The sequence below is a fragment of the Oncorhynchus keta genome, chromosome 21 (assembly GCF_023373465.1).
Source record: "Oncorhynchus keta strain PuntledgeMale-10-30-2019 chromosome 21, Oket_V2, whole genome shotgun sequence".
In the NCBI taxonomy this organism is placed as follows: Eukaryota; Metazoa; Chordata; class Actinopteri; order Salmoniformes; family Salmonidae; genus Oncorhynchus; species Oncorhynchus keta.
Window position 1 is genome coordinate 10356634 of NC_068441.1, and position 22290 is coordinate 10378923.

Consider the following 22290-nt stretch of genomic DNA (forward strand, 5'->3'; position numbering starts at 1 on the left):
CGCAGCTTGGCCTGCGGTACCGTTGGCTTCTCTCGTGGCCACACATGGTGACATAATTCTGAACACTCAATTATTTAAAAAAAATTCACAACCAATAAATAGACTAGTCGTTGCTGTCCATGTGACTTCAGAGCACGTGAAGAACATAGAGACTAGTCGTTGCTGTCCATGTGACTTCAGAGCACGTGAAGAACATAGAGACTAGTCGTTGCTGTCCATGTGACTTCAGAGCACGTGAAGAACATAGAGACTAGTCGTTGCTGTCCATGTGACTTCAGAGCACGTGAAGAACATAGAGACTAGTCGTTGCTGGCCATGTGACTTCAGAGCACGTGAAGAACATAGAGACTAGTCGTTGCTGTCCATGTGACTTCAGAGCACGTGAAGAACATAGAGACTAGTCGTTGCTGGCCATGTGACTTCAGAGCACGTGAAGAACATAGAGACTAGTCGTTGCTGTCCATGTGACTTCAGAGCACGTGAAGAACATAGAGACTAGTCGTTGCTGGCCATGTGACTTCAGAGCACGTGAAGAACATAGAGACTAGTCGTTGCTAGCCATGTGACTTCAGAGCACGTGAAGAACATAGAGACTAGTCGTTGCTGGCCATGTGACTTCAAGGCACGTGAAGAACATAGAGACTAGTCGTTGCTGGCCATGTGACTTCAGAGCACGTGAAGAACATAGAGACTAGTCGTTGCTGGCCATGTGACTTCAGAGCACGTGAAGACCATAGAGGAATTGCAATAGAGGCAGAGGGACCTGCTGTTGCCAGACTCTGTATTGGGCTGGAAATCTTGTTGGTCCTCCAATGCAGCTCCCATTTATAACATCTTTATCTTATTTGTCATATGGAACTGAAAGCATTGCGATAAAAGACAGGATTGTGTTGAATTACAGCCAAGCCAGGGAAGCATGAGGAAAGCGTTAGTGAACTCCACCATCTGCATTTTAAACCATAACCCCTATCCACAGCATACAGTGTGTGAAGCGGAACATTGCACGCGGAGAGTTCACAAATATGTTGATCTTGCATGCCTTGGCTGAAGCCTGCTGTTGTTTTTCCTTCTGTGCACGCCTGTGAGATAAGCAGGGAGGGTTGGGTTCAGATAGGATCTCCCGTCTTTTCAGTTAAAGATGGGCGACTACAGTTTAGCTCAGTTATCAAGACACTTCTAAAGAGACTGTACCCCAAAAGGCCCACCGCTCACATTTCTACATGGCAGACTGACTCCAAAGGAAGGGAAGCACTATGGGAAATCCCCTAGAAGTGGAGGAAAAAAGACACGAGCATCTCTCTGACTGGTGATCTGTTAGTCACCATTTAACAAGCCAGTAGAGTTGGGCTAAGACGGCCACCACAGTGAAACCTGTTGAGTGTTTGAGTGGTAACGCTTAGACCTCCCAGTTTCTCACTCGCTTTGGTCAAATAACGAGAGAGGACATCATGCTTTTCACACCAGTTTTGCCATTTGTTTGAGAACTGCAAATTGATTTATTCTTATATAATTGCAATATCCATTATTTAGTGGTGGCTCATACGAAATCCTATGTATTTATATCTGAGGGCAAAATGAGGGTATAACTTTCATCACACTGTCCCTCTCTTTCCTTCTCGCTGTCATTCATTCTCTCTCTCTCTCTCTCTCTCTCTCTCTCTCTCTCTCTCTCTCTCTCTCTCTCTCTCTCTCTCTCTCTCTCTTAATTAAATTCAGTTCAATTCAAGGGGCTTTATTGGCATGGGAAACATTGTTTACATTGTGAAAGCAAGTGAAATGGATAAACAAAACAGGTCACACATTTTGCTGCTGTGATTGCACACTGTGGTATTTTACCCAATATACATGGGAGTTTATCAAAAATTGGATTTGTTTTCAAATAATTTGTGTGTCTGTGTAATCTGAGGGAAATATGTGTCTCTAATATGGTCATACATTGGGCAGAAGGTTAGGAAGTGCAGCTCAGTTCCCACCTCATTTTATGGGCAGTGTGTATATAGCCAGTCTTCTCTTGAGAGCCTGGTCTGCCTACGGCAACCTTTATCAGTAGCAAGGCTATGCTCACTGAGTCTGTACATAGTCAAAGCTTTCTTTAATTTTGGGTCAGTCACAGTGGTCAGGTATTCTGCAACTGTGTAATCTCTGTTTAGGGCCACATAGCATTGTAGTTTGCTCAGTTTCTTTGTTAATTATCTTTTTGTTTTCTCATGATTTGGTTGGCTCTAATTGTGTTGCTGTCCTGGGGCTCTGTGGGGTCTTTTTGTGTTTGTGAACAGAGCCCCAGGACCAGCTTGCCTAGGGCACTCTTCTACAAGTTCATCTCTCTGTAGGTGATTGGTTTGTTATGGAAGGTTTGGGAATCGTTCCCTTTTAGGTGGTTGTACTGTAGAATTTAACGTCTCTTTCTGGATTTTGATAATTAGCTCTGCATGCATTATTTGGTGTTTTACATTGTACACAGAGGATATTTTTTGCAGAATTCTGCATGCAGAGTCTCAATTTGGTGTTTTCCCTTTTTGTGAATTCTTGGTTGGTGAGCAGACCCCAGACCTCACAACCATAAAGGGCAATGGGTTCTATAACTGATTGAAGTATTTTTGCAAGATCCTAATTGGTATGTTACATTTTATGTTCCTTTTGAAGGCATAGAAGGCCCTTCTTGGTTTGTCTCTCAGATCGTTCACAGCTTTGTGGAAGTTACCTGTGGCACTGATGTTTAGGCCGAGGTATCTTTTGGTTTTTGTGTGCTCTAGGGAAACTGTGTCTAGATGGAATTTATATTTGTAATCCTGGCAACTGGACCTTTTTTGGAAAACCATTATTTTTTGTCTTACTGAGATTTACTGTTAAAGGCCCAGGTCAAACAGAATCTGTGCAGAACATCTAGGTGTTGCTGTAGGCCCTCCTTAGTTTGGGACAGAAGCACCAGATCATCAGCAATCAGTAGATTTTTTACTGTAGATTCTAGTAGGGTGAGGCCGGGTGCCCTCGACAAATCGTTGCTATATCTGTTGAAGAGAGTGGGGATTAAGCTTCATCCCTGTCTCGCCCCACGGCCCTGTGGAATGAAATGAGTGTGTTTTTTGCTCATTTTAACCTCATACTTTTTGTTTGTGTACATGGATTTTATAATGTCTTGTGTTTTTCCCACTTTCCATTCATTTGTAAAGCAGACCCTCATGCCAAATTGAGTCCAAAAATGTTTTGAAGTCAACAAAGCATGAGAAGACTTTGCCTTTGTTTTGGTGTGTTTGTTTGTCAATTAGGGTGTACAGGGTGACTACATGGTCTGTTGTACGGTAATTTGGTAAAAAGCCACTCATTGAGTATTGCTCTGTTCAGGTAGACTGTGATTTTCCTGTGATTTGATAGGGGTGTTAGTGGGATGACTGTGAATGCTCTGAGAGACTCTGGGTTGAGGTCAGTGATAAAGTAATCTACAGTACTACTGCCAAGGGATGAGCTGTATGTGTACCTCCTATAGGAGTCCCCTTGAAGCCTACCATTGACTACGTACGGACCCAGCGTGCGACAAAGCTGCAGGAGTTGTGACCCTTTTCTGTTGGTTCTTTTGTCATTGTTGTCTCTAGGTGGGCATATTTGGGAGAGAAAAGTATGGGGATTCTATTTGGGGGATTTAGGTAGCACACATGAGGACATATTTCTCTGAGATAAGTTCCTTATTCCTGATTCATTTCTAAGCAAATGTAAAATATTCCTCTTTTAACAAATGTAATAGCGTGGGTAAGGTCTACTCTATATCATGTTTCTTTTCGGATGACAATGTCTGTATTTCCAATTTATTTAATGAAGTCTGGGTTCCTGTTCTTTAGAGCAACATCAGATGACCTCAGACGTTGTATATTCCAGGATGAGATAATAAAAGCTTTGTGTTATAGTGTTGTTTTCGTGTGTTTTAGGCCCGGACCATTACAGTAGGTCTCTCTCCCTCCCTCTCTCCCTCTCTCTGATGTTTTTCTGAGGAAATTAATGTGAATGTGTCTGATTAACCTGCTTTAGACTTAACTGAAGAGCAGGTGCAGTGTGGTGCTTGCAGGCCAGGCTGTGTGCCTGTGCATTAACCAGACCCTGGGGCATGACAGCTCTCCAGTGGAGGCAGGCAGCAGGACTAGAGGGGTGGGGGAACAGAGACCAATCCCTGTCATGGTGCATTCTGACTCCCATGGCTTACACTAACAGCAGCCAAGCTCTGGTCTACGGGGTTAACACTAAGGACTGGAGACAAAGGTCAATGGGTTTTAAATGGTGATATCCAGTATATGCCGCCCCATTTTGAGGGAATGTAAACCAGAAACAGCCTCTAGTGTTAAATGCTGGCCTTTCAACTCCTGCTGTGCTGAATGTATGGTTATTCCCCAGTGAAACTAGGTTGACAAAAACACTCTCATCTAAATGCCAGATCGGGGCCTGTAACCACAAAGCATCTCAGAAAAGTTCAAAGGAATCCTGTTAAACCCTGTTTAAAAAATAAAATAACAAAACTCCCAGCTCAGAGTAGGTTTTAGGATGATGTTAAGACAATGCCCATACAAACTCTGGCCAGGAGTAAAATCAATTTATAAAAGTTAATCTCATCTGGTAATCACGACAGTTTGAGGTATCGCAAAGGAATTGTTGCAAATTATGGGGAATAACCAATCGCGATGAGGCATCACCCAGCTGTGAACTCTATAGCACGTTTCAGACAACCACGGTTAATGTGACTTTATCAAATCTTGCAAGAGTACAACATTTGATATCATTTTCACCTGACACGATCACTTTGCCTACTTTTAACTATCGCCTGATATGTTCGAATTGTCACACCCTGATCTGTTTTACCTGTCCTTCACCTGTCCCATCTTCCCCACTTATCCCCTGGGTATTTAAACCTATGTTTTCTGTCTGTCTGTGCCAGTTCGTCTTGTTTGCCAAGTCACCCAGCGGTTTTCTCTCGGCTCCTGTTTTTCCCCAGTCTCTCTTTTTTCTCGTCCTCCTGGTTTTGACCCTTGCCTGACCTGACTCTGAGCCCGCCTGCCTGACCACTCTGCCTGCCCTGTACTGTTTTGGACTGGCAATGAACGCTTGCCTGTCCCTGACCTGTCTTTTGTCTATCCCTTGGATTATCATTAATACCAGAGCTCAAACCATCTGCCTCCTGTGTCTGCATCTGGATCTTGCCTTATGTCATGTTAGGAATGCCAAATTAACCAATTCTGACGGTTTTTAAAAGCGGACTTTTTATAATGTTACTGTTTTATCTACACTCTCGTCACTCCCATTTAACAACTCTAAATCGCTTTGGCACAGTTGGCATTAAGTCACTTGCCAATAATGTTGCACACAACTTTGCATGCAACGATTAAAAGGTCTATCATTTTCATCTAACACAATCAAAGTCCTAGATGCCTTCCATTGCCCAAATTATAGGCATGCGAATGTAGGCACATTGTTTAACAAAGTGATGTTGCGCACAAAGGGATAACTTGAAATAACATGATGTAGGTCATTTAATAATCGAAAGAAGAACGTGTTCATTTATTAGCCTAGTATTTAGGCATATCATGTGAAATAGGTTTCATGTGAAATCCTTGTCAAAAGCACAAGAGAGCCTACTGTTGCATGGGTCTGTTGCATTGATCATATATATCAAAACAGCATTTTAACAACTCCAAAGCAATTGCACGTGGCGCAGGAACCCCTCCATTCGCTGCATTTTTCGGTTATCAAGACACCTGGTTAGGACAGCTCATGAGGTCTTCTAAATATCTGACTAGCTTGGACTCTAATGCCTAAAAAGATGTATCGTTTTTATTTTGAAGCGAAGTGAAGTGTCTCTATTCACTCACAACAAATGTTCTGACGTTTTGTGGATACAGACCCAAGACCTGTTGTACCGCTGGCTCGTTTTTCCATTAAACTCTCGTCCTGTATAAAGGTCCTTTGAGTTCCTGTTGCCTTGGAGGGATTGGGCCTCTGCACTTGATCACACAATGTAGTCAGTCCTGTCCTGTTGAGTGTCCCGTACCTCTTCAGTTCAACCCTCGGTGAATATGAACGCAAAGTATTTATTTATGGGTTTTAGGCATTACATCGTCACTCATCCCTTTTTTTTCGCCACAGGACTACTTTCATACAGTACATCTGTTTCTGATTCCTCTAGGAAGCAGGGAGAAAATGTGTTCCTATCAACCGGATTTAGACGGGAAGTGTAATTGCGATTCTGAGTTTTACTACAAGTATCAAATTACTCTTGTAAAACAATGTAAAACAAAATGTATTCTACTTGAAACAGAAAAGAGAAGACACAGGCACATAGAGCTCCCGATTCCAAGTAACTCCACTTCTCTCCTCTGCCCTCTGGGGAAACAAGGGGTTATCAAGTCTCCTCGCCTATGTATCATTTTGATTCAGTGGCCTCTTTCCTGTAATTATCTCACTATCTACCATCATTCTTTTTGTCTGTAATCTACTGTCTCATTATTTATCGCCCTGTCCTCCTCAAGACCATATGCTACTAGGGCTTTTAGTGGATAAGTCCTGTCATTCCAACTCATAGTAATCTTTATTGAACTCATTCAATTTTGTTAATAACTACATTTATCGTAATAGCATATCGTTGTCAGCTGACAATATATTTATTTTGTCAGCATAGGCCGATACCATATGTCTCCACTAAAAGCCTTGTCAAATTATACACTGATAATGTGAAACATAACGGAGCTTCTCACTCTGCTTAAAGCTGGCTTTACAGAGAGCGCCAGTGGACACTGCTCTGCATCATCTAAACTGATGCTGAATGCTGTCACACAGAGAATGCAGAATAAACACAGCACTGAGTGCTAAGCTAAAGCAGAAATACATTCCTCCAGCACTGTTTGATGTTGTCCTCCTCTCCTCAATAACTGTAGTGTTGATACTTTAGTGTCTCGCTTTGGATCATATCTATTTTGCAATTTCTGTGCTTGATGATTGAGATTTCAGTGGGACAGCATACTGTCCCTGTAAGTCTCTACCCATAAACCTATTTCACATCTTCCAAGGTGTAAATTCCCTTTGTCAACACATCAACGACATCAATTACATGCATGAGAACATCATGGCAACAATTGTGATACTACTTGATTATAGGAACAACCGCAAATTCCCCCCAAATACACACTCACAAATCAATCCAGCTTTGAGCTAAATGCGTGAGTATACTCTGACTTTCGCCCAAGTTGGCTCTGTCGAGGGCAGAGTTTTTACCACAGATGCTATCCTCTATGTTTTTATATGATGCTGTGTGAATTGGGCTTGACACTAATACAAGCCTTGGAGGTGAATTTTACAACCAAGACTTTGAAAGATTGTTTTACTACTTATGACCAACATACCCAGCAAACAGGGGACGAACTGGGGACATTCAGTGATGTTCCCATTAGGTCCCTTAAGGGTTCTGAGAACGTTCTAAGAAATGTTGCGTGATGTTCCCAAGGAAACATTCCACGGGGGACCTTTGTCTAGCTTGTTAGCTAGGAAATGTTAGCTACCTTACCTCAGCTTGTCCTCTTTTCTGCTGCAGTGATTGGATGCCTTTCTCTTTGAAGTGAAGGGGAAAAAATGTATGGAATAGCATCACTTTTCAACATTCGATGACATGGCAACCCCATCAGTTGAGACTTCATTTCCATTTCGAAATCCTCTGGCTGAATGTGCTGGCTACAAACACAGACATTTTGATATTTCTCACATCTGTTGAATATTGTGGTTTGCTTACAACCAGAACATTCTGCTGGCCCGTTTCTAAAGAAGAGATGCAGAAACGCTCATAATTGCGTGTAGTGAGGAAATTCAACATTTTTACGACACCTATGATATGTTCATAACACATTAATGGACATAGAGTACAGTATATAGGGAAATGGAGCAGCAGTGAAATGTCCCTTTAATTATCCTGTAACCATCCCTACTTGAATGAGCTCCTCACTAAGCCGTGCTGTAATGTGCCTGTCATAAGTGAAAGCATAGTAGGTTTAGGATTGTTTTAGATAAACAATGATCTGATGAATTGCTGAATATTTCTGAACTATATGGGGAAAGCAGTAAGTGGTTTCCTGTCCTTTTCAACACATAGTGCCTAATTCTGGATGAGAGTTTTTGGAGCGATGTCACAGGGCATGACCTCCACTCTGCGTGCACTCAGAACGCTTCCTCCTCAAATATATCACAAGTCGTGTTTTACTACCTCACATTCATTGTGCTGTAGTACCATTTTACTACAGTTGTGTGTGAGAGGCTGACGATGGAAGTATATCTTAGTGTGACCATATCGGTTACGGTGGTGGTAATGCAACTTTAATAAAGGAGAATTTATAGGGCCTTGTAGTGACCACAGTTTCCAGTGGGGCATGGGGCCTGACACACTTCATTTTCACTAACATAAACATGCAGGGGTATAATATTCTTGGATAAAGACCATATATAGTCATACATGCCAATGGGCCTACACTTACCACCATGCACTGTATGTATGAACCCTCTACTATTTAAAAACTCCACTTTCCCATTATCCAATCTGTCCCCATAGTCAAATCTGTGAGGAATGTTTTGACCAGTCACAACACCTCTATACTCTAAACTACATTGGCCATAGTGCTGTCTGAAAACAGAAATGGATCTCAACTGAATTGGTCCACCCACACAGACAGCATCGTGAAGAAGGCGCAGCAGCGCCTCTTCAACATCAGGAGGCTGAAGAAATTTGGCTTGTCACCAAAAGCACTCCCAAACTTCTACAGATGCACAATCGAGAGTATCCTGTCGGGCTGTATCACCGCCTGGTACGGCAACTGCTCCGCCCACAACCGTAAGACTCTCCAGAGGGTAGTGAGGTCTGCACAACGCATCACCGGGGGCAAACTACCTGCCCTCCAGGACACCTACACCACCCGATGTCACAGGAAGGCCATAAAGATCATCAAGGACAACAACCACCCGAGCCACTGCCTGTTCACCCCGCTATCATCCAGAAGGCGAGGTCAGTACAGGTGCATCAAAGCAGGGACCGAGAGACTGAAAAACAGCTTCTATCTCAAGGTCATCAGACTGTTAAACAGCCACCACTAACATTGAGTGGCTGCTGCCAGCACACTGACTCAACTCCAGCGACTTTAATAATGGGAAGTGATGGAAATTGATGGAAAATATATCACTAGCCACTTAAAACAATGCTACTTAATACAATGTTTACATACCCTACATTATTCATCTCATATGTATATACTGTACTCTATATCATCTACTGCATCTTTATGTAATACATGTATCACTAGCCACTTTAAACTATGCCACTTTGTTTACATACCCTACATTACTCATCTCATATGTATATACTGTACTCGATACCATCTACTGCATCTTGCCTATGCCGTTCTGTACCAACACTCATTAATATCTTTATGTACATATTCTTTATCCCTTTACACTTGTGTGTATAAGGTAGTAGTTTTGGAATTGTTAGGTTAGATTACTCGTTGGTTATTACTGCAGTCGGATCTAGAAGCACAAGCATTTCGCTACACTCGCATTAACATCTGCTAACCACGTGTACGTGACAAATAAATTTGATTTGATTTGACTAGGGCACATTCACCAGAGGGCTTACAACTTAGAATGTGGATTCAGCTATTCGCTCCACTGCTACAGGGGAGCCACTTGAAAAGCACTGTTTAGTGGTATATCATTACTGCTTTCAATAAAGAAACATTAGGATGATGATCCTTTGATTAAATGGCTGTTTGGATTTAATTGACTGACTGTTAAACTGTCCCTTTATCCTCCAATAGGTCTCATGTCAAAAGTGATCAACTGGATATATCAAAAGAAAAAAAAATGTGAGAAACAGGTTACGTCCCCGTGAACCTTCGGTCCTTCAGGAAGTTGACCTTTTTTTTTTGAGGGATTTAGTTCAAATGATATTGCAACAGCTGTACTTCACTTTCTTGTTAGGAGAATTATTGTAACTTGTGAAAGATGCGCTCCTTTGAAGTCTGAAGGGCAGGGCCAGTCAATCAATCTGTGGAGGACTAAGTAATTACAAGGCCAGAGGGGATGGAGCAGGGAGGGGGTGAGCTGTGTGTCTTCAAGACATTGAGGAATATTCTCAAACCATGGTCCAAAGGATTGTGTACACTTGCGACACACTTTGAGTTGACCTCTACAGTTGAATAGACTCTTCCACATAACTTTCCAAGGCTCTGACATTATTAATATAAGATGTCCATTATTATTTAGAATGTCCTACAGTAACCAAAATAGACAAGTTGTCCTGCGCTCCAGGAAAACATATCCTTCAGGTATGCAAAATAATCAGGAACGTTTCAATGTCAAATAAGGGATACAATATCTGGAGGCCCAAGCAAGCCAGCTAGTGATAACATGATTAAAATAATGAGTTTCCATTTAGGCTGTTTTGAAAATCTTGCTGCCCCTTGGGTGATGCGTGACAAGGATGTGTGAAGTATTTGGCCTATTTGTATCACATTGTCAGAGTCAGTCATTCAGGATGGGACACATCTGGGTCAATGTCAACTTGAAAATGGATCATGAGGAGGTATACCTCTTTAAAAGCACCTGATGTAATATACTTTGTTTATCAGTGCATGTTATGCATGATAATGATTTGGTGCCCACAGGCGTATTCATGTATTTATGAATGTTTGAATGAATATCCCATATTTGCATTGATCAATGTCATCTAGTCAATGCTAGAATCACTCTCGAGGTTGAAAAGATGGCACTCAGGTCAACGGACAGCTCAAGGCCGTTGTTAAGAGCAGTTCATTAATGTGGAGCACTCAAGACAGCTAGGGGTGGCGAGGTCACATCTTCTCTGGTGGTTTGGTTTGACACCCCTGACTGACAGAGCCAGACTGATGCTCCACTAATAATGCCTGCCTGCCTGGCTGGCCAGAGTGTTTGGGCTCAGGGACCTTGGATCTAGTGGCTGACAGGGGGAAACACAAGCACAGCAATCAATATCTGCACATCCAATTGACAGGTGGAGGTGTAACTTCATTTACGCCTGGCCCTGGCATTATTTATAGCCACCTCGTTGGTGTGTGGGGCCTGGTGATTAGTCATGTAGCTGGGATAGGGCTCGGCCATGAGTGTGACTGAGCTGCTGGCCCACAGCTGTCCTCTGGCTTTAAGTGACTGACAAAGCACTGTAATGAGCCTGCCCAGTGTGGTCCCAGGGCGTGGGAAAGCATGTCACAGTGGGTGTGAGGGTATATATGTGTGTGTGTGTGTGTGTGTGTGTGTGTGTGTGTGTGTGTGTGTGTGTGTGTGTGTGTGTGTGTGTGTGTGTGTGTGTGTGTGTGTGTGTGTGTGTGTGTGTGTGTGTGTGTGTGTGTGTGTGTGTGTGTGTGTGGCATGGCACCAAAGCGACCATACTTAGCAGCCGAGGTTAACCCCCTGTTCCATGATGGCTATGCGTGTGCTCTTTTTCAACCCGTTGTATTAGCAACAGCCTTCTAAATTGTTAAAAGGTTCTAATTACAAGTCTGATAAATGCAACAGTTGGACAATTGATGAAGATACTCAAGGTTTTCTATTTTTTTATCGATCATATATTGAGAGAATTATAGTATATCACAAAAAATATTGTACTGGCACATACAAATAATGGAGTATTTTCTTATAATCACTCCAATATATATATACAGTTGAAGTCAGAAGTTTACAGACACTTAGGTTGGAGTCGTAAAACTCGTTTCTCAACCACTCCACAAATTTCTTGTAAACAAACTATAGTTTTGGCAAGTCGGTTAGGACATCTACTTTGTGCATGACACAAGTGCTTTTTCCAACAATTGTTTACAGAAAGAATATTTCATTTATAATTCACTGTATCACAATTCCAGTGGGTCAGAAATGTACATACACTAAGTTGACTGTGCCTTTAAACAGCTTGGAAAATTCCAGAAAATTATGTAATGGCTTTAGAAGCTTCTGATATGATAATTGACATCATTTGAGTCAATTGGAGGTGTACATGTGGATGTATTTCAAGACCTACCTTCAACTCAGTGCCTCTTTGCTCCTACCTTCATGTGAAAATCAAAACAAATCATCCAAGACCTCAGAAAAAAATTGTAGACCTCCACAAGTCTGGTTCATCCTTGGGAGCAATTTCCATACTCCTGAAGGTACCACGTTCATCTGTACAAACAATAGTATGCAAGTATAAACACCATGGGACCACGCAGCTGTCATACTGCTCAGGAAGGAGATGCGTTCTGTCTCCTAGAGATGAACGTACTTTGGTGCGAAAAGGGAAAATCAATCCCAGAACAACAGCAAAGGACCTTGTGAAGATGCTGGAGGAAACAGGTACAAAGGTATCTATATCCACAGTAAAACGAGTCCTATATCAACATAACCTGAAAGGCCGCTCAGCAAGGAAGAATCTACTGTTCCAAAACCGCCATAAAAAAAGCCAGACTACGGTTTGCAATTGCACATGGGGACTAAGATCGTACTTTTTGGAGAAATGTCCTCTGGTCTGAGAAACAAAAATAGAACTGTTTGGCCATAATGACCATCATTGGAATGTTAGGAGGAAAAAGGGGGAGGCTTGAAAGTCGAAGAACACCATCTCAACTGTGAAGCACGGGGGTGGCAGCATCACTTTGTGGGGGTGCTTTGCTGCAGGGTGACTGGTGCACTTTACAAAATAGATGGCATCATGAGGGGGGGAAATGATGTTGATATATTGAAGCAACATCTCAAAAAATCAGTCAGGAAGTTAAAGCTTGGTCACAAATGGGTCTTCCAAATGGACAATGACCCCAAGCATACTTCCAAAGTTGTGGCAAAATTGTCTAAGGACAACATAGTCAAGGTATTGGAGTGGCCATCACAAACTCTGACCTCAATCCTATAGAACATTTGTGCGCAGAACTGAAAAAGTGTGTGCGAGCAAGGAGGCCTTTACAACCCTGACTCAGTTACACCAGCTCTGTCAGGAGGAATGGGCCAAAATTCACCCAACTTATTGTGGGAAGCTTGTGGAAGGCTACCCAAAACGTTTGACCCAAGTTAAACAATTTAAAGGCAATGCTACCAAATACTAATTGAGTGTACTCAAAACTTCTGACCCACTGGGAATGTGATGGAAGACATAAAAGCTGGAATAAATCATTAACTCTACTATACGTTATATATATATATATATATATATATATATATATATATATATGTTTGTTTTACTCCATGTGTAACTCTGTGTCGTTGTATGCGTCGTTGCTTTATCTTGGACAAGTCGCAATTGTAAATGAGAACTTGTTCTCAATTTGCCTACCTGGTTAAATAAAGGTGAAATAAATAAATACATTCTTAAAATAAAGTGGTGATCCTAACTCGGAATCCTAGCATCTCTGCATGTCTGGCAGACATATCAGTGTGGATGACGGATCACCACCTCAAGCTGAACCTCGGCAAGACGGAGCTGCTCTTCCTCCCGGGGCAGGACTGCCCGTTCCATGATCTCGCCATCACGGTTGACAACTCCATTGTGTCCTCCTCCCAGAGCGCTAAGAACCTTGGCGTGATCCTGGACAACACCCTGTCGTTCTCAACTAACATCAAGGCGGTGGCCCGTTCCTGTAGGTTCATGCTCTACAACATCCGCAGAGTTGCCTCACAAGGAAGTGGCGCAGAATCCAGGCACTTGTCATCTCCCGTCTGGATTACTGCAACTCGCTGTTGGCTGGGCTCCCTGCCTGTGCCATTAAATACAACTCATCCAGAACGTCTGGTGTTCAAATCAACTGGCTTCCAGTAAATCCGCTACAAGACCATGGTGCTTGCCTAAAGGGGAACGGCACCTCAGTACCTCCAGGCTCTGATCAGGCCCTACACCCAAACAAGGGCACTTTCATCCACCTCTGGCCTGCACCACTGAGAAAGTAGTTCCCGCTCAGCCCAGTCAAAACTGTTCGTTCTGGCTCCCCAATGGTGGAACACACTCCCTCACGTCAATCACCACCTTCCGGAGACACCTGAAACCCCACCTCTTTAAGGAATACCTAGGATAGGATAAAGTAATCCTTCTCCCCCCTTAAAAGATTTAGATGCACTATTGTAAAGTGGCTGTTCCACTGGATGTCATAAGGTGAATGCACCAATTTGTAAGTCGCTCTGGATAAGAGCGTCTGCTAAATGACTTAAATGTAATGTAATGTAAATGTATGTAACGTTACGACTTCAACTCTATAAACCCCAGTCCTTATTTATCAAAAGCCTTTTCAAAGTCAGCTATGAAAACCAGGCCAGGTTTCCCCAATTTTTCATAGTGTTCTATTGTTTCCAGTACTTGTCTTATATTATCTCCAATGTAGCGTCCATGTATGGATGATGAAAGGATGAAAATTATCTGACAAAACCTTTTTAAATCTATGCGCTAAGCATTTAGATAGAATTTTTGCATCACAACACTGAAGTTTAAGAGGCCTCCACTTTTTTGGGATCTTTATATACAGCACTTGGATCCTGTTTCAATATAGAGTATATTAAGGCGGTCAAAGTTGACGCAAAATTATTTTGATATACTCAGAGGACCATTATTAGCATAATAATATATAATAATATATAATAATAATATATGCCATTTAGGAGACGCTTTTATCCAAAGCGACTTACAGTCATGTGTGCATACATTCTACGTATGGGTGGTCCCGGGAATCGAACCCACTACCCTGGCGTTACAAGCGCCATGCTCTACCAACTGAGCTACAGAAGAACCACCAGCATGTTTTAACCACTCCTATATAAATGGTAGGTTATCGGAAACTCAACAAGAAGGTCAGATTTATTTATTACATACACCACCATTACTACGTTTGGGGTCACTTAGAAATGTCCTTGTGTTTGAAAGAAAAGCACATTTTTTGGTCCATTAAAATAACATAAAATTGATCAGAAATACAGTGTAGAAATTGTTCATGTTGTAAATGACTATTGTAGCTGGAAACGGCTGATTTAAAAAATATATATACATAGGCCTACAGAGGCCCATTATCAGCAACCATCACTCCTGTGTTCCAATGGCACTTTGTGTTAGCTAATCCAAGTCTATAATTTCAGAAGGCTAATTGATAATTCGAAAATCATTTTTCAATTATGCTTGCACAGCTAAAAAGTGTTGTTCTGATTAAAGAAGTAATAAAACGGTCCTTCTTTAAGCTGGTTGAGTATCTGGAGCGTCAGCATTTCTGGGTTCAATTACAGGCTCAAAATGGCCAGAAACAAAGACCTTTCTTCTAAAACTTGTCAGTCTATTCTTGTTCTGGGAAATGTAGGCTATTCCATGAGAGAAATTGCCAAGGAACTGACCAGAATAGACCAGAATAGAAAGAGAAGTGGAAGGCCCGGGTGCACAACTGAGCAAGAGGAAAAGTACATTAGAGTGTCTAGTTTGAGAAACAGATGCCTCACAAGTCCTCAACTGGCAGCTTCATTAAATAGTACCCGCAAAACACCAGTCTCAACGTCAACTGTGAAGCGGCAACTTTGGGATGCTGGCCTTCTAGGCAGGGTTGCAAAGAAAAAGCCATATTTCAGACTGGCCAATAAAAATATTAGATTAAGATGGACAAAATAACACAGACACTGGACAGAGGAAGATTGGAAAAAAGTGTTATGGACAGACGAATCTAAGTTCAAGGTGTTCGGATCACAAAGAAGAACATTCGTGAGAAGCAGAAAAAATGAAAAGATGCTGGAGAAGTGCTTGACGCCATCTGTCAAGCATGGTGGAGGCAATGTGATGGTCTGGGGGTCCCTTGGTGGTGGTAAAGTGGGAGATTTATACAGGGTAAAGGGATATTGAAGAAGGAAGGCTGTCACTCCATTTTGCAACGCCATGCCATACCCTGTGGACGGAGCTTAATTGGAGCCAATTTCCTCCTACAACAGGACAATGACCCAAAGCACAGCTCTAAACTATGCAAGAACTATTTAGGGAAGAAGCAGTCAGCTGGTATTATGTCTGTGCTTGTCACTCCATTATAGTCACCGGATCTCAACCCTATTGAGCTGTTGTGGGAGCAGCTTGACCGTATGGTACGTAAAAAGTACCCATCAGGCCAATCCAACTTGTGGGAGGTGCTTCAGGAAGCATGGGGTGAAATGTCTTCAGATTACCTCAGCAAATTGACTAGAGTGCCAATGGTCAGCAAGGCTGTAATTGCTGCAAATGAAGGATTCTTTGACGAAAGCAAAGTTTGAAGGACACAATTCAATTTTGTCAATTAAAAATCATTATTTATAAAATTGTCAACGTCTTGACTATATTTCCTATTCATTTTGCAACTAATTTCATGTATGTTTTCATGGAAAACAAGGACATTTCTAAGTGACCACAAACTTTTGAACGGTAGTGTATATTTGTGTATCAGCTATTGTTTTAATACTTTGTGATAAAATAAATAAAATGACTGCATATGTACCTCATTTGCGTATAGGTGTATTTGCATACATGAATACATGAATATAAAGGGGTGGGACAGGGCTGCAACCACCAAAAACCTCCAATCAAAACTGCGCTGTCTAGACTGCCTCATTAATTATTCATAACTGTTGTTTTCACCTTCTCTTGCATACTTCAACAAGTGTGTCAAGAGAAGGATACCTATGCGATTTAAAATCAAAATGTTTGGCTCGAGATTACACCTATCTATACATAATTTACATTGTTTGCAAGATCAGACATAATAATCTGAATGTTCCCTTTTCGGAAATTGCTTTCATTTCTATTTTGTAAACATTTCAACTGTATTAAATTATTTGTTTTTTTAATTGCACAAAATATCAACACCCACCAAAATAACGTTATTGTTCCTCTCTTTCATGTGATCTAAGTGTGATCTGCAACCAAGCGTTGACATTCTTATAGGGGCGACGGAAAGCCATTGTATTCCATCAAGCCCATTTCAGCCAATACCAGAGTGTGTTTGACAGACCATTACAAATGTTTCCGTGATCGTAACGTTAACGGGGAAAAAACGAATGCCGCACGAGTCACCATAGTAAAATGAAAGCAAGCGATCCAGCAAGGTTTTAAGTAATAAGTGGATCCCCCCCCCCTCAAACACAGGAAATAGATGGATGAAAAGGAGAGAACCTCAGGTGGGCGGAGCCCGCGTGCTGCTACTTTCCATAGAGCAGCACAATAGAGCTGGAGGCCATGCCTCTGTTTTGGGCAAAGCCACAAGGCATGTGAGGAAACAAAGGGTTTATCTTTTTTAGCCTTCCACAGCTGTCTTGGAACTCGTAGCTCTGGTTTAATGTACTGCATCTCTGCCAGGTAAGATAAGAAATGTGATACTGGACACTGAGGTGGGAAATATTCTGTGGGGACTTATTTTACCAATATGGAAAAACATCCTATTTTTAATAGAGACATATTCCTGGCAGGGACTTCCTTAATTAATGGAGTCGTCACCCATCAGATGATTAGATTAATTAGCACAGATTAGCTTTCGCACTGATTTCACAGCTATGTCCCTTCAGGGACAAGCGGAGGTGATATCATGCCTATCAACAAGTAATTACTTAAGAAAAGTGAAAAGGTGACTGATACTTTTTAATCCAGGTTGCCACACAGCTCAGATAACTGATATCATCAGAAAGCATTGCAAACACACTAGCAATCTACATCAATTCCGTATTTGTCTCCCACAGCCTCGCCAATCATACCCTGTGGTAGAAGAACACCTATAATCTCAGACTGGGCGAGGCAGGCAAGACAGAAAGACAATATATGGTGTCACTGGAGCCTTGCTGTTCAATCCCCCAGAATGGAAGCCCCTTTTCGCCAGTAACCTGGGCACATAAAAGGGAACGGCTGCAGGTCTGGCCTGAGATGAAAGGGGACGTCACTCAGCGTACCCAACAAGCCTGTCCACCTGTACCTGCCCTGAATACCTTCTAACCAGATAGCTAATGAGATGTCATATCAGAGTAGATTAAAAGCCGCTAAGGGACACAGAAATACAGTACCTCAACCAGGTCTATCTCCAGGCCCTTGCTCTCTGTGCTTTTCTGTCGTGGAGCAGTGGCCAGGTCATTGATACAGGACAATGATGGGATTATCTGTCACCCTCTAATGCTGCCAAATGCTGTGTTGTTGATTGACCCCTCATCTACTGCCATTCTCGATGGCTCTGGGGAACAGGTGCTACATTCTAATGAGTGGCCAGAGGTCCCTGCGCCCCGTCCTTTATATAGTCTACTGATGTTTCAGATTCTGTAGATCTGTAGATACTCACTTTGACGTTCACATTTTTGTATCCTTTCTTCCAGACAACATTGTTCATCAAACTTGCACTTGGCTTCAGGAAAGAATGTCCATTATCCATTCAGCTCTTTCTTAGCATTTTAAAATGTCTTCCGAGCTAATGATTCAACAAAACAAACGTTATGTAATTCATTCTTACGTAATGATGTGACTCAGGGCAAACATTTAAAATGGCCGAACTGGTATGAACTGTACTCCACACTCAATGGACTTCACATACAGCACGTTCAGCACTGTGTACATTCTAATATCAACAGGTTTTCTCTGCTGTAACGGAATCCAAGTCAGCACCCATCTAAGGTGCCTGATCTCACGCACGCACGCACGCACGCACGCACGCACGCACGCACGCACGCACACACACACACACACACACACACACACACACACACACACACACACACACACACACACACACACACACACACGCACACACTAAGTCAGGCTCCTTTGAGACATGTCTGCTCATGGTCAGGGGAGTGTTAGGCAGCTCCTAAGATGACAGTCCATGAATAATGGCAGTTTGAGGCAGAGAAAGATCACCTCTTTAACTCAAGAGACCGTGAATTATCTCCCATTAGGAAGTGAGTATAGCCACAGTTCCACTGAGCTGTGCTGAGGTGCTAAAAGTGTGATTTTCTTTTTGTATTTGTTACCTCTGCTGTGAGTTTGTAGTTTTTTGTTATTTGTCTTATTGGACTAGTAAAACATAATTCAGTAAGTGAACATATCATGTAATGTTAATAACAAACTTAAAGTTCAATTGTGTGTAGATGATTTATTTGAGAGCATCTGCAATGAACAGATTTATTCATACAATATGAATACTCTCTCTAACAGTAGCCCTTAACCTTCAGTAAGAGATGCCAGCTATGATTACATGTGTATTGTAGCTTGTCAGTCCAGAGGTTCCAAAATAGCAATGTAATGTCAAGGAATGTCAATCATTGCATTGACTCTCCAGACATTTTACTGCTGTGCGTTCTGGCATCATGTGATGGACTCTGGGCTCTGAATGTAGTGGCTTCTGTAGTGACTCGGCATCCCAAGGTCCTTAGGGACAGCATGTCTCTCATTTTGGTGGCAGGTAATAATTCAAATTTGCTTTCTAATAGAGCTCAGTAGTCTAATAGTTTGGCCACGCAGAGCAAGCATTCCAAATCAATCATTCCCTAATTTGCTTCTGTAATTATGGTCCTTCTAAAATGAAAAATGAAAACGTAAGCAGGTTTATGGCTCTGCTCCATGCGGCACCATTCTCTGTTGCCGTGGTAGATAGCCAACAGTGGTTGTGCAGTATCACCGGTTGCTATGGACACTTCAGAGTTAGAGCTGGGCTAAGCTCAGCAGTGCTAATACAAGGTATAAGAAATGTTAGCAAGCACATGAAATGGACACTCCCCTGCCTTGCCTTCGGCTTCACCCAGAACTACTGTAGATGCTTACTTACTTATTCTAGACAAACAATTCTCACTGGGGTCCCCTCTCACCCACATGGTATGGTCTCCATTGAGACACACCCCTACGCCCTGCCTTTCCCCATCATTTTGTCTGTCATGCCTTATGAGAGTCCACTAGCCAGTTCTCCATTCCCAGTAGTACTGTTAAACCAAGATGAGGTCTTTTACTGGTTTGATCTTCCACTGGGTTTTGTTTCTTCTTCCCGTGTGTTGTTAGCAGGAGTGATATTTTGACCGACGGCGTTAGGAAGTTGAAGGGATCATCAGTGGTGTGTTCGTTTTCACAACACTCTGGGAGCTCTTTCATGTGTACTAGCATTTTGGAGAGAAGCAGCATTCAAGATTCACATTTAACACACGCGCACGCACACAGACATACAGACACCATGCGCCCAAGCCGATACAGACTCAAATTACACTGATGCCTTAATAATTTACGACCTAAAGTTCAATCTGTTTCTCTCCGTTTTAACATTTTATTAGATATTCCTTTTGCTATCCCGTTCTCAAGAGAGAAACAGGGAAAGACTTCAGAATCTTATTGTGCTTTATTCATTTTTTTTCCCCCCAAGCTCCTTGTCAGTTTGGATCAAACGATGGCTTCTCCTCAGCTCACACTCTCAAAGCCTGGCATGTCCAAAGTTTTCAAGTACTTCAAGAAGTTCGTAATTCCTTTTAGAAAGTATGGGAAGTAAGATTCTAGCTTGGACTTTGAAGATATGTCAGGAGTTTACATTCAGATTCAGGGATCAAACGGACATATGTATGCAAATAATACTTGCCAATTGAGCTAATCTGTACAAATAGCCAACACTATTTTCATTACCCTACTCATAAACACAATTTCTTTCCAAAATGAAAACGTTGTGTCACGAGGGCAAAGGAGAAGTGGACTCTCTATGATGTTCCATAAGGGTAAGTAGAGTAGTTGGCCCAGAGTGATGGCAGTCCCTTTGTCAGTAGGTCGCAGGGTCACTGTAGACAACACAATAGATCAGATGTGGAGAAACACTACATTCCATTCTTAGTGTAAGCGGACAGATCCCCAGAGCTCTCCTGGATGACATGCCCTCAGGGCAGGCTGACTGAAGAATATAATGCTCCACTTAGCATCTCCTCATAGAGAAACTTGAAAAGATCTCTGTGTGAAGGTGTCAGTTATACATCATCTCCTGATGTCTTGTGTTACCTACATTTCCCAGTCAATAGACCACCTGCGTTGTCAAGGTGCTTGTGATGCAAATACCAACAGCAGGAAACAACAGGAATATATACCTTTTACTCTCTTATGGGCCTATAGTCACCCACTCTTTTATGCTAAGCATGTGTGTGTGTGTGTGTGTGTGTGTGTGTGTGTGTGTGTGTGTGTGTGTGTGTGTGTGTGTGTGTGTGTGTGTGTGTGTGTGTGTGTGTGTGTGCGTGCGTGCGTGCGTGCGTGCGTGCGTGCGTGCGTGCGTGCGTGCGTGCGTGCGTGCGTGCGTGCGTCTGTGTATGCATGTGTGTGTGCGCACGAATGTATGCATGTGTGTGCGCACACACGTGCGTGTGTGTACGCACAGATGTCCAAGAGATTTTGTGAGTCAATCAGTGAGTTAGTATGTGAGTGTGGAAGAGAGAAGGACAACAGTGAAAACAGAAGTCACGCCAATCATTCAGTTGATGGGTCATGCTACTCACGTTACTCGAGGTCAGAGTGGTCATGTCCACTCCTATGGCACTGATTGAGAATGGATGTTGTTGTGGTAATGTTGAACGATGACTGATGGGTCAGTTTGAGTGAAAGTTTAAATGTACTGCCAGACAGGAAGGCAGAGGGATTGTAGTCGTGGTTACTGAGGTGATTATATGTTTTACAAGATAGGGTTTGGCAGCACTGCACTGTATCAAAATATATTTGTTTTATATATCACCTTATAGAAGGATTCCTATAAATGTATTGATGTTGCTTATCCTGCTTCACTGCACATAACTAACTGTAAGCTGTACCGACAGTTTGTTTTTCTGGCATCATACCAAGAAGCACGCAATAATAGATGCAGGCATGATGATGGTTGGCTAGTGTTTGTGGGTGGGTATAGGGAGGAGAGACTGATACACCAGCCTCGTTAGCTTCTCATGGTTGTGGTGCAGTGGATGTTCCTCTGATAAGGAAGGGGAGGACCATCCTTTGTGAGTTCTATAAAAATGTAAATTGTGAAACATTTAAAAAGTTATCCGTTTTAAATAAAACTATTATAAATATATTCACATCACCAAATAATTTATTAAAACACACTGTTTTGCAATGAAGGTCTACAGTAGCCTCAACAGCACTCTGTAGGGTAGCACCATGGTGTAGCCAGAGGACAGCTAGCTTCCATCCTCCTCTAGTTATATTGACCTCAGTACAAAACCTAGGAGGTTCATGGTTCTCACCCACTCCAGAGGATTTCCTCCAACCTATCAGAGCTCTTGCAGCATGAACTGACATGTTTTCAACCCAATCAA